The 14,331-nt window shown below is 39.6% G+C and overlaps 1 protein-coding gene across 12 annotated transcripts in view; it reads left to right on the plus strand.

Annotated features, from left to right (window-relative positions):
• LOC135717368 (uncharacterized protein CG43867) overlaps positions 1–14,331 on the plus strand; it is a 546,523-nt gene that overhangs the window by 490,217 nt on the left and 41,975 nt on the right. Inside the window, exon 1 of one of the 12 annotated variants that reach the window (XM_065239423.1) lies at positions 6,465–6,798. The exons of the other annotated variants lie outside the window; for them this stretch is intronic. The gene's annotated coding sequence lies outside the window, so the exon portion shown is untranslated. Of the gene's footprint in view, positions 1–6,464; positions 6,799–14,331 lie in introns of those variants that run through there. 12 annotated transcript variants of the gene reach the window in all.

Genomic DNA, 14,331 nt, shown 5'->3' on the forward strand with positions numbered 1-14,331 from the left:
TGGTTGGTTGGTTCTAATATGATTCCGCATTTTTTGGTCGGTTTGATGTCCACCATATGTTATTGAATTGCCATGGTGATCTGGGACGAGGCTCACGTCCAAAGTCACTGGTCCATCGAGCGCTCCGTTTGCGAAAGGAGAATGAAAGAAATACGAAAGGGATCAGTTTCAAGAAGTGACAGTTTCATCAGATTCCCCAACTAACCATACTCAAGCAAAGTAAGAATATACAAGCTATATTGCGACTATATGGTTACTTGGGTACTCATATGGCCGTCAGAATGGTTCATCGGTTGCGAAGTGAAGTATTTCTGAAAGTGATGCGTAATATTTCTCAATGTTTTGAATTTATCCTAACGTTACCTCAATGTTATTTCACAGACAAGCACACACAACACATTGAAAATTTATAATTGTAAACCCTACCGCCATCTGTCGTATATACTTTAATGGGCAATACACTCAACAGATGGTTGTACTGTGTAAACGTCAAACGCTAGGGAATTGATTATGTGCACCACAAATGGCAGTACTACCAACTAAAAAACATTAAAATTGACCGTTAAAAACGATTTTTATGAACGTTTTAAGAGTGTTATGTCTGCTTTTCTGTGATCATACCTTCACTATCGCAACTTCGGGTAATCTGCGGAAGTACTTGCATTTTTCTCAGGCACTTTTGAGCTAACTGCAATTACTCTCTCATACTCGAAATGTGCCACGACCAAATTGGCACAACGACGCCCTATACGCTCTCTGACCGAAGCGCAGGGTTGAGAAAAACTAAGAACAAGTTGTAGCAAAATAATTAAGCTTTATAAAAAAAAAATGGCTAAACATATTAAAAATAAGCCTTTTTCATAAGTTATTCGTGATTTATTAATGTAGCAAAACAGTCTTCATATGATTGACGACAATTAATAATTAAATGATAAGTTTTGCAAAATATATTTATGCTTACCTCCAAATTACCCTTTCACCAATGAACAATTAGAAATTTGCTTTTAAAGATTTCGACCTTTTTTTTTCTCAAAAAATAGTCTTGAAACAAAATGGTATGCTCACCCGAGGGGGACGACTCTATCTACGATACAGAAAAGATTGTGTTTTACTGTGGCTAGCTGCTCGCACGCTGAGTAGATAGAAAGAAGATTGATGACGATTCTGAAGATTTCCTGCAAAAAGATGATGCGCGATGCAAGTAGATGCGAGAAATGAAAGAAGATTTTTCGAAGATTTGTTCGCTAGTGTGAGATTTGTTGAGCATCTAGACTTGAGATTTAGATGTGTAACCCCCCTCGTGCTCACCTGCGGAAAATACTTGATCTGCCATACTGGAAACATGTGCCATGTGTCATCCAGATAGAAGATAGTCGAGTTCGGTTACCGATCGTTTTGGCGTGGAATCTGTCGGTAGATCTGCAGTTGTGACCGTAAAATGTTAGATTTTCGCCACAAAGAAGACGATGGACTCGAAGGAAAAACGCATGTTACCGTTTATTAAGACTTACCAAGAAATTTTTTAGAACTTCAGGGAAACATCAAGAATTTTAAAGCCGTTACATTAGCTTCTGGGAAACTCCAGGAACTTCTGAGAACTTGAGGAACATTTTTTAAACTTTAAAGAAATTCCAAGTATCTCAGAGAAGCTAGGTCTTGAGATCTTAAGAGATTTTCAGAGAACCTAAGGGCAGGTCCAATGATTTCAAGGAGTTCCGAAAAACTCGGGGAATTCCCGAAAACCTCAGAAATGCTCCGATAGGTTCATGCAATTTTTGAAACGTTAGGATGTTTCATGAACAGAAGAAACATGTGAGAACATTTTAGGGGAAGTTCCGTGTATTCAATGGTAAATTCGAGGGCTGTAAATTTGAGGGAAGTTCAAAGAACTCCAGCAAAGTTATGGATTTTCAGGAAATCTTCGAGAACACATGAGTCCAGAGCAGGCCCCAACAAAGTCACTTTCAATCGAAAATCGTCAAATGACGACGAAGCTGTCAACCATCACTTTCAAAAGTCAAAAGTCATTCTGTCTTCTCTTCGAGCAGATCGCCTTCCACATTAACAGAACCACTTTCGATCGGTTTTCATGCTGTTTGTTTTGGCTTGAGTCGTGTTCATTTCGTCTTTCATTGTCAAATGAACTTACTTTCGCATTGAAGCAAAGCCGTTCGATCCAAATATGCGCAGGTTTTCTGTCTTTTGGTGATTTTCACGTGGATGTCAAATTTATCATTGTCGTGTGATTTGTTTACCCATCAATATGGGTATTTTTGTAATCGGGGTGAAGTCTAGAGATTGGAAATAGATATGCAACGCCATTTTTAAATCCAACATGGTGGCTTCGGGTTCAAGAAAAAGAGGGAAATACTGTCAATATGTTTATTTTGGGAATCGGAATGACGGTATTCCAAAATGGCGTCGGATATCGATTTTTGGCATCTACGTCCCAGTTCCGAAAATACCTATATCTTAGGGTATTTGATACTTTTATGAAAACCGATGGACTCCATCTTAGTTCTCAAAATGACGTCAAATCTAGATTTTCGACTTCTACGCGTCATCGCCGTTCCAAAAAAAGCCATATCTTAGGCTATTTGACACTTTTATGAAACCTGAAGGCCGCTATCTTAGATTCCAAAATGGCATCGCATATTGTTTTTAGGCATCTTCGCGTCGTCCCCGTTCCGAAAACACCCATATATTGGTATTTGCCGCCATCTTGTACTTCAGAGTGGCCTCGTTAATTTAGTTTTCGTTTAATAAAAAATAACAATTTATTACTACACATAATCCAGATACCATCCCTATCGGCAACCGATATTGTACGGATACTATCCGGATTCTACACCGTGTCCAATATATTCTCATACAAATTCAAACATCGATTATTTCACATCAGTTATTTAGATTTTATTAGTAATTGTGCTTATTGAAAGGTAATATAGTATGGATCAATTACAGCATATGCCTCGGAATAACACCGCCTTTAACCTTTTTGACCAGCTTCAAACGTTTTTCAAACCCATCGCAAGCGGCACGCACGAGTTCCATCGGCATTTCGTCCCAAATTCGAAGGATTACGGCTTTAAACTGAACCAAAGTGGACACCTTGTGTTCGTTTATTTTTGACAGCATGTATGACCACACAAAATAATCCAAGGGGTTTAGATCTGGTGAACTGGGAGGCCATTCATCCTTGGCCAAAAAGTCGGTCAAATTTGCTCGACACCAGTTTTGGACCAAGTTTGCTGTATGAGAAGGCGCGCCGTCCTGCCGTCCTTCCCGTACATTCTTTCTAAGCTTGGCTTCACGACATTCTGCAAAACTTCCATTTTATAATATAAAGCGTTGATCTTAACCCCTTTCTCGATAAAAACAAGCGGTAGCTTGCCGCGCTTGCAAATACCTCCCCATACCATCACGGAAGCGGCGCTTTGGAACCGTGGAATGTTTCTGTCCCTATCTGGGATGTCCCTGGACCTACACGCCCACAACCTGTCGTTTTGAACATTGTGGACTGCTGCAGAACAAATAACTTTTCATCGGAAAAGACAAAGTCTCGTCCAGCGTGCCGCGATAGTAGGAGAGTTGCTCTTTCAAGCCGTTTCTTCTTGGAAGGTTCCGAAACTCCGTGAACTTTACGTTTCTTGAAAGCTTGGCATCCCAGGTCCTGCTTGAGTACATTGTGCATGGTCGATTTCGAGACATTGAGATCAGCGGCCATTTTACGTACAGAGCGTTGTGATTTTCGTCGAACTCGTTCCCTGACGGTCTTAATCACTCGTTCAGTCCTAGCTGAACGTCTTCGGCCGGATCTTTTCCGGTCATCTAACGAGGAAGTCTCACGGTACCTTCTAATGGTTCGATACACAAAATCCCGCTTTACTCCCAGATTCTGTAAACTCTTGAAAATAGCGCCAGGGCGCTCTCCTTCCAAAAACTTTTTTATTACCACAGCACGAAATTCTTTCATCGTTGATAAAAGATCAATACTGAATGCAAATAAGCAAACAGAACCGTCAATGGCTTGTGTAAACACAGTGCAAGATTACACCAATTTATATCAAGTGTATGAACTGTAGCTTCACCACTACGACAAGATGAAAAGGTGTATGAGAATATATTGGACACGGTGTATATTTTGATGCCTGACGACGCGACCGCGATAAGTCGAATGAGCCCCGAATTGAAGTGAAAGTGAAAAAAAACGAAAGGAGCGTCAATTGAAACTAGTCTTTACTTCAAATGAAGTGAACTGATGATCTTGACGGACGAAACAAGCGATAGCCAATTCATGTTTGACAGGAGGAATGTTCATCGTGACTCGATAACAAGAAACACAACGACTTTCACGAAAATTATATTGCTTTAATTGAAGCGATTCTACGGAAAATTACAGAGAATTTTAGGGGGGATCCAAGAACTTCAGGGAAACTCCGAGATCTTCAATAAAGTTTCATAAACATTATCAACATACGGAAACATTTTAAAATTAGGTGCGTAAGCTTCAGGGTAGTTTCTAGATTTGGTGGAACAGGGAAAATGTTAACAGTTCCATTAATTTCAGAAAAATATTGGGGAATTTTCTTCAAGTAGTCCAGAAAACTTATAAGATGTGAAAACTTCATAAAATTTATGAAGCATAGGGATTATTAGGATTGTTCTATTATTAAGTTCAGAGCAGTACTAAGCAGTGCTGATAAAAATTCCTTCTATACACTCAACTTAGCTGAAAATAAAGACAACCTCAACAGATAGACCAACTACCTGCATTTATTTGAATTTTGACATAAACACACTCTGATCAAGGCAACCTCTGAGTATCGAAGTCAACATTTGTTTTTGTTCATTCGTGGCTGGATGTTTTTTATCGCCTATGTTGTTGTCAATATCAATAATCATCTTCATCTTGGAGGGGACGATTTTGAGGATCAAATGCAAAATGATTATTTTCATATTACAGAAATATAGTGCTGTAGAACGTGTTGTTATGGTTTTTATACATGGATTGATGGAATATTATTGCCTAGTGCTGAATTGATGATAATATCGAGGTTTTAGGCTCTGGAGTCGACAATATTCAAAATAATAATTTTGGTCAAAATTAATTTGGTTATTTTGCTTTTGAGGATCGCTTCTGCTTTTGACATTTTTGGGTTGGATAATCAAGCACTGGTGAATATCGACAAATACGTTTTCGTTTATTTATAATGAACTCATTTGTTCGTTGTGCTCATACTTCGCAGCGAAGATATTCAAAACGAACGCAATTCATCTACACTGGGTTGAAGCGCTACTCGTTGCGTGTGATGGTAAATCATACAAACAGTCACTGTTTTTAAGAGCTTCAGAAGAATTCCAAGAATTGTAGGGAATCTCCGAGAACCTCAGGGAAGATCAGACAATCTTAGGACAGTTCAGGGAAATTTCAGAAAATTTAAAGAACTTCTGGCAAATTTTTAAATCTTCAGGAACTTGCTTGAGTTTTTAGAAAAATTGGGGGAACTTTTTGGGAAATCTAGAAAAGTTCAGGAAAGTCTAAATGTTTTAAGGGAAGTTCCGTGAGTGTCCGGGTAGGTTCGAAAACTGCAAAGTAGTTCCATTTAGTATAAGGAAAATTGTGGGATCTTTTAGAAGTTCTGATGACTTCAGAAAACTACAGTGGAAGACAAGAGAATCTCGAGGAAGTCCAGAGAGCTTCAAGGAAGTTCAGAGAAATTTTCGAAAAACTCAAGATTTTCAGGGATGTTTTATAAATGTTTGGGAAATTGCAGGATCTCATGGATTTTGCCTAGACTACAATGTTATAACGCTATCTTGATTATGGCTTATGTGTTACAATTATTTGACAACCGTTATAACATGTTATAATTACTCAGTCTGGCCAGCTACTGTCCGATATGTGGCAAATAACAGTCACGTTATAGTTGGAGATCCTTATTCTCGCTTAAATTAATGGCGTCTATTACCTGTTACACACTTTCAATATGATCGCTTCCCGAATCTTATTTAGGATCGATGATAGCGAAAAAAGCATTGGGTGGAATAGAACAGCGATTGAAGGTTCGGCTTATCAGGGTCTGGATTCAACTCTCGTTTTAAGTTTTATGGCATGCCGATTGCAGAAAAGTTCTACCCGTACTCCAGTGTCAATTAGAAGGAACTGAATTGCGTGTACATGCAGCTAGTCACTCACGCAGTAGGCGGAAAACTAGTCGTCAGCAACTATTGCATAAAGTTCTACCCATGAGTGCCACCCACCGAACCAACCGACCCACGGCGAACCACTCACTCGAACCGACCACGCACAACATAAACCCGAACCCCCAAAGGCACGAACATGGCCGTAAACCATCAGCTGCGGCGGGCGAACAGGCGAGCGAAGTAAGGTTTTCCACCCAGGCAAAAGCCGAACTCCGCTCAGTTCTAGTTTCGCTCCCGGTCGGTTCAGTTCAGTATTCGGTCGGTCGGTCGGTCGTTTCGTCGTTCGATTTTCCTTATTCAAAAGGGAAAAACGCGCAAGAGGGAGTTTGTGCAATCACCCGTCCTCGCCTACAAGTACTCTTTCCATCCAGGAACAGAACAAAAACGAGCATCGAAAAGCGGAGGAGGGAAGAACTGCAATTTCGTCCGAATTCAGTCGTTAAGGGAATCGCTCCTCTGGTGTGCATTTAATGCGAAGAAGATGTTGTGATTTTCGTCGGGGAAATCTCAGGTCGGAGGGTTTTTAAAAATTTATCCACACTTGTCCGGTGGAAGTTGTAAAATCCCGACCAAGCCGACGACGGTTAAAATGTGAGTGCAGTGCTCTTGGTGGGTGGGTGTGTGGTGAAGAAAATCAAATGTCTAGTTGTTGTCGGTTGTTGATTTCTAGCTTGTGAGTGAGTGCAATAAAGACGGAAAGGAAGTGGCTGGCGATGCCAAAGAGGGAGCCGAAGGAAATTGAATTAAAATGACGTACAACCCGACGACGTTGCAGAATAGAACAATAACCGAGCGGATGGAGTGGACGGCGACCTATGTCGCATGCATCGACGCAGCTGTTTGATTAAAATTTAATTGAATAATCGCCGCAGTCGGTTTTACTGTCATCGGCTTCTAGTTGTGAAATTGAGATTAAATTTATTGGGAATCCAGCAGAAGGAGACAGTGGTATCCGCATCGAAAAACGATACCAACGGTGTTCCCATGTGAAGATTTTTCTGAAAAAGGGCAAAAAATGTATCCTTAATGTATGCAATCAGCCGTTTCGATTGTCAGTTTAATGTAATGAATGCTTTCATTCATTCGGACTACGTTGTTATATTAATTATCGACGAGAAAAATGTCATCGAGATAGACATAACATAAGTCTACTTTTCACAAGTTAAATTAAAACAACCGCAAACTGCCGTCCCGCAAAACAAATGTCGTCCCCCTCTTTTTGTTCGTTTTTTGTTTTGCTGTAGTTGCGTTTGGGAAAGCCAAATAAATGGAAGTGCGTGTGATGTTTCGCCGTTCGACGTATGTGTGTGTGTGCGTATTGAGTGTATCAAATTGCTCCTGCATTTCCGACGAACATGAAACATCGAACCTACATAATAGGGGGAGAATAGCAGTTAGGAACGAGAGAGGGAGAGCACGAACCCCGACAGTATTCTAATTTATTAAAACGCACAGTCGACACACGAACGACAACAACACACGGGGCAGAAAGAATGAGCCAACAAAAAAATTAAACAAAAATAAACGATCATTATAACAGTCGATGTTGTGTGTCGTAGTGCCGCGGATTATATTTATGCTGCTACTTCGCCGTAGTGTCACTGCATCGTGTCGCTCGGCCGGTTGCGAATAGAGCTGCAAAAGTTGGAAAAAGGATAAAGTTGCCAACTTTACGGTCGTTGATTTGCATCGAATTAGTATGGGATTTATGGAAAATAGCATATTTACTTCTCGCGGTGGCGTATTATGAGTACCTGCCTATGGATTTTATCGCGCAATGTGTTCCTAGTTGAGTACACTTATAGCCAATGGGTTCATGTTCTCAGCCGAGGGGATTTTTGCAATTCAATTGCTGAATATTTGGGCTATTCACATTCATAAGATTTAAGGAAAAATATGTTCCAAAATATAAGGAAATTGCCTTTTTTATTGTGCTTAGCATGCATGACCTTCCATAAATCAACCCAAATCCGATTGTATTCATAAATAATATTAAAGTGTTATCGCTTTTCGAGGCTGAGTTGAAGGATCAGTCAAAACTATTTATTAGCAGCAGGGATGCCAGATTTGAAGGCATGTCTTCCTTTTGAAGACATTTGAAATTATGTGAAGACATGTTGAATGTTGAAATTCAAAACGCTTTTTTTTTATTTTAACCAGACATGTGAAGATTTTTATTTTCGAGCAAAAGATTTTGATAACTTCATATTTTAACCTCCTTCTTGACATTATGTTTTCCAAGTCTAAGATCTTTATTTTTTTTTTTTCGTATATCTCAGGATGTATAATTTCCAAGTTAAGGATTTTTAACGTTTTTGTTTGTCTAGAAATGAAAATTTATTAAACAAAATCTTACCTTTGAAAATCTATTAACGATTGTACTCGAAAAAATGCAACACTTTTTATTGCATGGGTGAAAATTAATGAAATTAAACTAGTTTAGAGTTTGAAAATTGGGTAAAACTAGCTTAGAGTGTAATGTTGATATGTGCAAAATCTCGTCACAATCTGTCAAGTGGTTATCGAGGTGGCTTCCAAGCAAGAAGTGCTTCGACAAAAAATTATGGGAGCGGCCGTGGAAAATCCAGGCCAGTCCCACAGGTGGATCGCGAAACAGTTTGGAATGGACAATTCGACCGTGATCCGTGTGGTAAAATTGTTCAAGGAGACCCAGACGACCCAGCGGTGAACGCAAGGAAGGTGAGGGATTACTTCAACCGCAATCCGAACCTTACGATTCGGGACGTGGCCAAGAAGGTCAATTCTTCCATCTGGTTCATCCAGCAGATAATGAAGCGGGACGGACTTCATGTCTTCAAGGTAAGGAAGGCGCCTGATCGAACCGATAAACATAATACGGCGGCCACATCCCGCGCCAGGAAGCTGTACCGCGAGTGGTTGGTGCAGCCGAAATGCATCGTAATGGACGACGAGATGTACATTAAAGCGGAGTTTTTCGTCGGCAAGTCCCGCCCAGATGTTCCGGAGAAGTTCCGGAAGAAGAACGTGGACAAATTTGCCAAGAAGTACTTAGTGTGGCAGGTGATCTGAGAGTGCCTCCAGAAGCGCCTGCTGTCTTTCCTCCTGTCCCACGAAGGTGACACTGTGTTTTGGCCGGATCTGGCATCGTGCCATTACGCGAAACCGGTGATGGGGTGGTATGAAGCCAACGATGTTGTTTTTGTGTCGAGGGAGGAAAATCCGCCAAACTCGCCAGAACTTCGAACCAATAGAAAAATTCTGGGCGATTATGAAAGGCAAGCTCCGGAAAACAGGGAAGGTCTTCAAAACGACAAGGATTTGAAGAAAGAGTGGATGAAAGTGTGTACGAAAGATGGCGCAAGTGTTGCACAGGATTTGATGGGTAGCGTTAAGTCCAAAGTGCGGACATTTAGCCTAGGAGAGGAGGTTGAATATACCAACTTTGCAAAACATTTTTTTTTTTTATTATTACAAATTCAAACTGGTTCACTTAACAAAAATTAAAACTAAATTTAATTTGCACAATTCGAACCCCAACAGAATTTTACAATTTGATAAATTTTTCATATGATTTTAAATCAACGCTAGTCCAATAAACTTTTCAAATCACTTCAGTTTATTGAGCCTCATTAAATGTTGATTATTTTAGTTTAGTTTTCTTTATTAACGAGACTTTCAGCCTTGGATTAAATGTTGATGCTTCTTTTCTGTATAAATTCTCAAAAGATTCCTAAACTCTTGTTCATGCAAATCAATTTTGAATTCTTAAATATTAAATACCAGTAAAATGATCATTCTGAATGTAATACATCGCTGCATTTTACAATAGAATGTCATATGGAACTTTGAAAATATCAATCTTTATCTTTTTCTGGCCGGAGCAAAAACCGCTCGTGGGATAATCCCTAGCGCAAGAACCCATTTTGGTCAACTTTGGATCAGAAAGTATTGCGATTTTATTTTACGTTGACATTCTTCATCTTCTTATTCTCATTTCAAGCTTATTGCTTAGCGCTTATTAGCTTATTGCGTGCTCTCAACTTAGTGTTCTAGATGGACTTCCACAGTTATTAATTGAGAGCTTTCGGTGCCTGTACCACTTTTGCATTGGTATAATTGTGTGGCAAGACCCATCATACTTCTATGCCCAGGGAAGTCGAGAAATTTTCCAACCCGAAAAATTCCTAGACCGGGCCGGGAGAATTGAACCCAGCCACCTCCAGCATGGTCTTGCTTTGTAGCTGCGCCTTTACCGGCTGAGCTAAGAGAGGCCCCTTAGGAGGCTAAAAAATAACTGAACGAGTGTTGATTCTACCAAGCAGATAACTGCTAATAAAGGGTGATACGGTCAAAATTTGGTCAAGGGAAAACGCGTGTAAATCGGTGAAATCGTTTATTTAAAAAATCAAATTAAATTTCTTTTTCAAGTTCAATTAGTATAAAATTCAGGAAAAATATTCAGTTAGGCTTCCGCTTTTCCAAATCCGAATTGCCGGGCCTTACGCTTGACCCCTGCCATCAGATTTTGTACAGCCACCTTGTCCACCTTCTTCGCCGCAGAAAGCCAGTTTGCCTTGAACTGCTGCTCGCCCTTAGCAGTTTTTTTGGTTTTCTTTAGGTTCCGCTTGACAATAGCCCAGTATTTCTCAATTGGGCGGAGCTCTGGCGTGTTGGGAGGGTTCTTGTCCTTGGGAACCACCTGCACGTTGTTGGCGGCGTACCACTCCATGGCCTTTTTACCGTAATGGCAAGATGCCAAATCCGGCCAAAACAGTACGGAACAACCGTGTTTCTTCAGGAAAGGCAGCAGACGTTTATTCAAACACTCTTTCACGTAAATTTCTTGGTTGACAGTCCCGGAAGCTATGAAAATGCTGCTTTTCAAGCCACAGGTACAGATGGCTTGCCAAACCAGATATTTCTTTGCGAACTTTGACAGTTTCATGTGCTTGAAAACATCTGCTACCTTTCCCCTTCCTTTTGCCGTATAAAACTCCTGTCCCGGAAGCTGCTTGTAGTCGGCTTTGACGTAGGTTTCGTCGTCCATTACCACGCAGTCAAACTTCGTCAGCATCGTCGTGTACAGCCTTCGGGATCGCGCTTTGGCCGTCGTATTTTGTTTATCATCGCGATTTGGAGTCACTACCTTCTTGTAAGTCGATAGTCCGGCTCGTTTTTTGGCTCGATGCACGGTTGTAGACGATACACCCAGCTTATTTGCGGCATCTCGGAGAGAGAGGTTAGGGTTTCGCTTGAAACTACCGGCAACTCTCTTTGTCGTCTCAGCGGCTTCCGGTTTTCGATTTCCCCCCGATCCAGACTTCCTGGCTGTCGACAAACGTTCCCCAAACACTTTAATTACATTTGTAACGGTTGATTTGGCAACTTTTAGCGATTTTGCCAACTTTGCGTGCGAGTAGCTCGGATTTTCGCGATGCGCGAGCAAAATTTTGATACGCTGCTCTTCTTGCTTGGACGGCATTTTGACAACTGAAGAGTGAATTCCAAAATCAAAATAGGAGCAACATTCTACACACACACACCTTCAAAATGAGGGGTGTTCAGGTTTTTTAAATGCAAAATTGAAAGAAATACGTCAAGTTGATATTGACCAAATTTTGACCGTATCACCCTTTAGACTCGGAATTGACAGCAGTAGTAGAACGAAACAGATGAGAAACCGAAAGAATATGAAAATCGTTCTCATCTACTGAACAATGAGATCTAAAATCTGCAAGTGAGTCGTTTTTGGCTCAGATGCTATCTCTATAACAGTGTCATAATTATGTTTAAAGCTAGTATTAAGGTAAGGGAAAGTTTCCCCTATCTGATGGTAGTGTTAGCATGCGTGGGGATGCTACCAGTTACGCCAAATCGAGGATCAAATGCATTGTTTACAAAAGATGATACGTCCCTTTGAAAAAGTTATCGAGATTTCCTGGTGAAAATAAAATCCCGACTTTTCCTCCGGTTTGACTTGCCTTGGAAATAGCTTTTTATAAAGAGGCCACTGAACCGTGATTTTTTTAAATAAGTTGTTTGATCGAATTCTGCTAATGAAAATTCTTAGTCTGACATATTGAATATTTCTTTAACTCGCAATTATAAACTTTTCTTAGTACGAGAAACCAACAATTAAGTCTGAGATCTACAGAAATTATTCATGTCTCAGTGTTCAAGATTTTGTCATTTTTTTAAACAATTCCAGATAGAATCCTTGGAAAATTTCAAGCCTCAGACACTTTATTTTCGCTCAAAAGATTTTATATTTTCGATGTCCGGGAGTTTGAATAATTTTGTACGTATTTGAACCTGGAAAGTTTTCCATGTAGCAGACCCCAGAGAATTTCTATTCAGATTCCTTTAAGTTTACCTCAAAATTTTCTTGAAATTATCATCGGAATTATCTATGAATTATCCAAAGCATTCCCCTACTGTTAGAATTCACCTAAGGTTTCTCAAATTATTGTCACAAAATTGGCTTGAAATTAACGTCAGAGTTTCGTTTTTTGCTTTTTCTCATAGCTCCCTTGAAATAATGTTTTGGATTTTCCTTGGAATTTTCTTCGAAATTCATTTAAAACTTTCCTCTGAAACCAATTGGAACTTTCTTCCTACTCTTCCTGGAATTCTACTTAAAATTCTTTGGAATATGTTCATAAATTCCCTTTGGATTATTCTCTTCGGATTCCCCAGGATTTTCCTAAAAATTCCCTTAGAACTATATTCAATCACAGAGAACAGACATCCAAGCTTGAACAAATTTTTCGAATAATTATGTTTCAGAATTCAAATTTAAATACGTTAGAAACACTAGCGCCGTCATACGGAATGTTGCGACTCGAGTAATCACTTTTTGCGATTAAAATTTGGGTTGATTTTATTGACCGTGTATCCAAATGAACTGTCAAATCAGTTCAAAACAAACAAGACAAAACAACGGAGATCAATCGAGTTTCTGCGGGAAATAGAGCGAATATACTATAGAGGAAGAATAGCGCTGGTGTTTCCTTTGTTCCGATGTTGAATAATACCGGGTACAGAACTGTCAAACTGCATAGTTTTTTCTCGCTTTGACAGTTGTGTCCCTATTAGATGTAAGGAAAAGATGTTTCGACAGCGACGGCAGCGCTATTCTTCCTCTTTAGTTTATTAGCTCTATTCTGCGGAACCATTATTTTCGAATAAGAAACTAAGCACATCTACAATTTCCTGTAGATCTACAACCGTTTTTCGTTCCAATTTTAACTGGACATAGTAGCCAGGAGCAAAACTCTGACTTTTTTTGAGTTCACTGGCGGCGTATATTCAAATGATTTAGTGAGGGTGTGAAATCCAATTAGCCCTCATTTAAATTCAGAAAAATGTGGTGAGATTTTGACAATGCTTACCCTGCATCCGTTCTTCCAAAAATTCGAAAAGCCTCCGGGGGAAAGTGGTCGGAACATAACTTTTTCGTTGCAAGCGATTGGACTCCACATGTGAAGAAAATCTACTGTAGTTCGGGTAATTCAGCATCCTTAGGTTTTAAACAAACAATGTTTTGCTCACAACAATTTTGACATTTATGTTAAGATGACGTCTGCCGGTCATCGACGTCGATGGGCAGCGACACTAGCGCCACCACAATATCGCTAGTTTCAAATGTCTATTCAAAATAGCAGTTAAATTTCTTACACACTTTAGGAATTTAACTTGGATGTCTGTTCTCTGTAATTCAATCTAGGTTGTAATTCAGCAAAGAATTTTTAGAATGCCATATTGTGGTTGGTTTCTGAAAAAAATAATTAGAAAATATCGAAAAGGACCTTCAGTATAACTTTGAATTCTCCTCCGAATGCCCTTATGAAATACTCCCAGAAATTTCTTCAAATTTTCCAATGGTTTCCCTGGAATTCTCCTCTCATTCCCAAAACAGTCTCTTCAGAACGACCTTAGAATTCACGTTTAGTTATCAATTTGAAATACTTCTCAAAATTTCCTGCAACTTCCTGTAGAATTTCTTTAGAACTTTCCTCAGAATTCCTTCATAATCATTCTTTTAATTTCTCTACAACTCATTTGGAATTTTATTTAAAATTCTGTTCACAATTCGTCAGGATCAGAATTACTTTAAATCTTGATTTAAAAATCGAGATACTG

The sequence above is a fragment of the Ochlerotatus camptorhynchus genome, unplaced genomic scaffold, assembly GCF_037179485.1.
Source record: "Ochlerotatus camptorhynchus isolate MF236.1 unplaced genomic scaffold, CSIRO-AGI_Acam_v1.1 ptg000055l, whole genome shotgun sequence".
Taxonomy (NCBI): Eukaryota; Metazoa; Arthropoda; class Insecta; order Diptera; family Culicidae; genus Ochlerotatus; species Ochlerotatus camptorhynchus.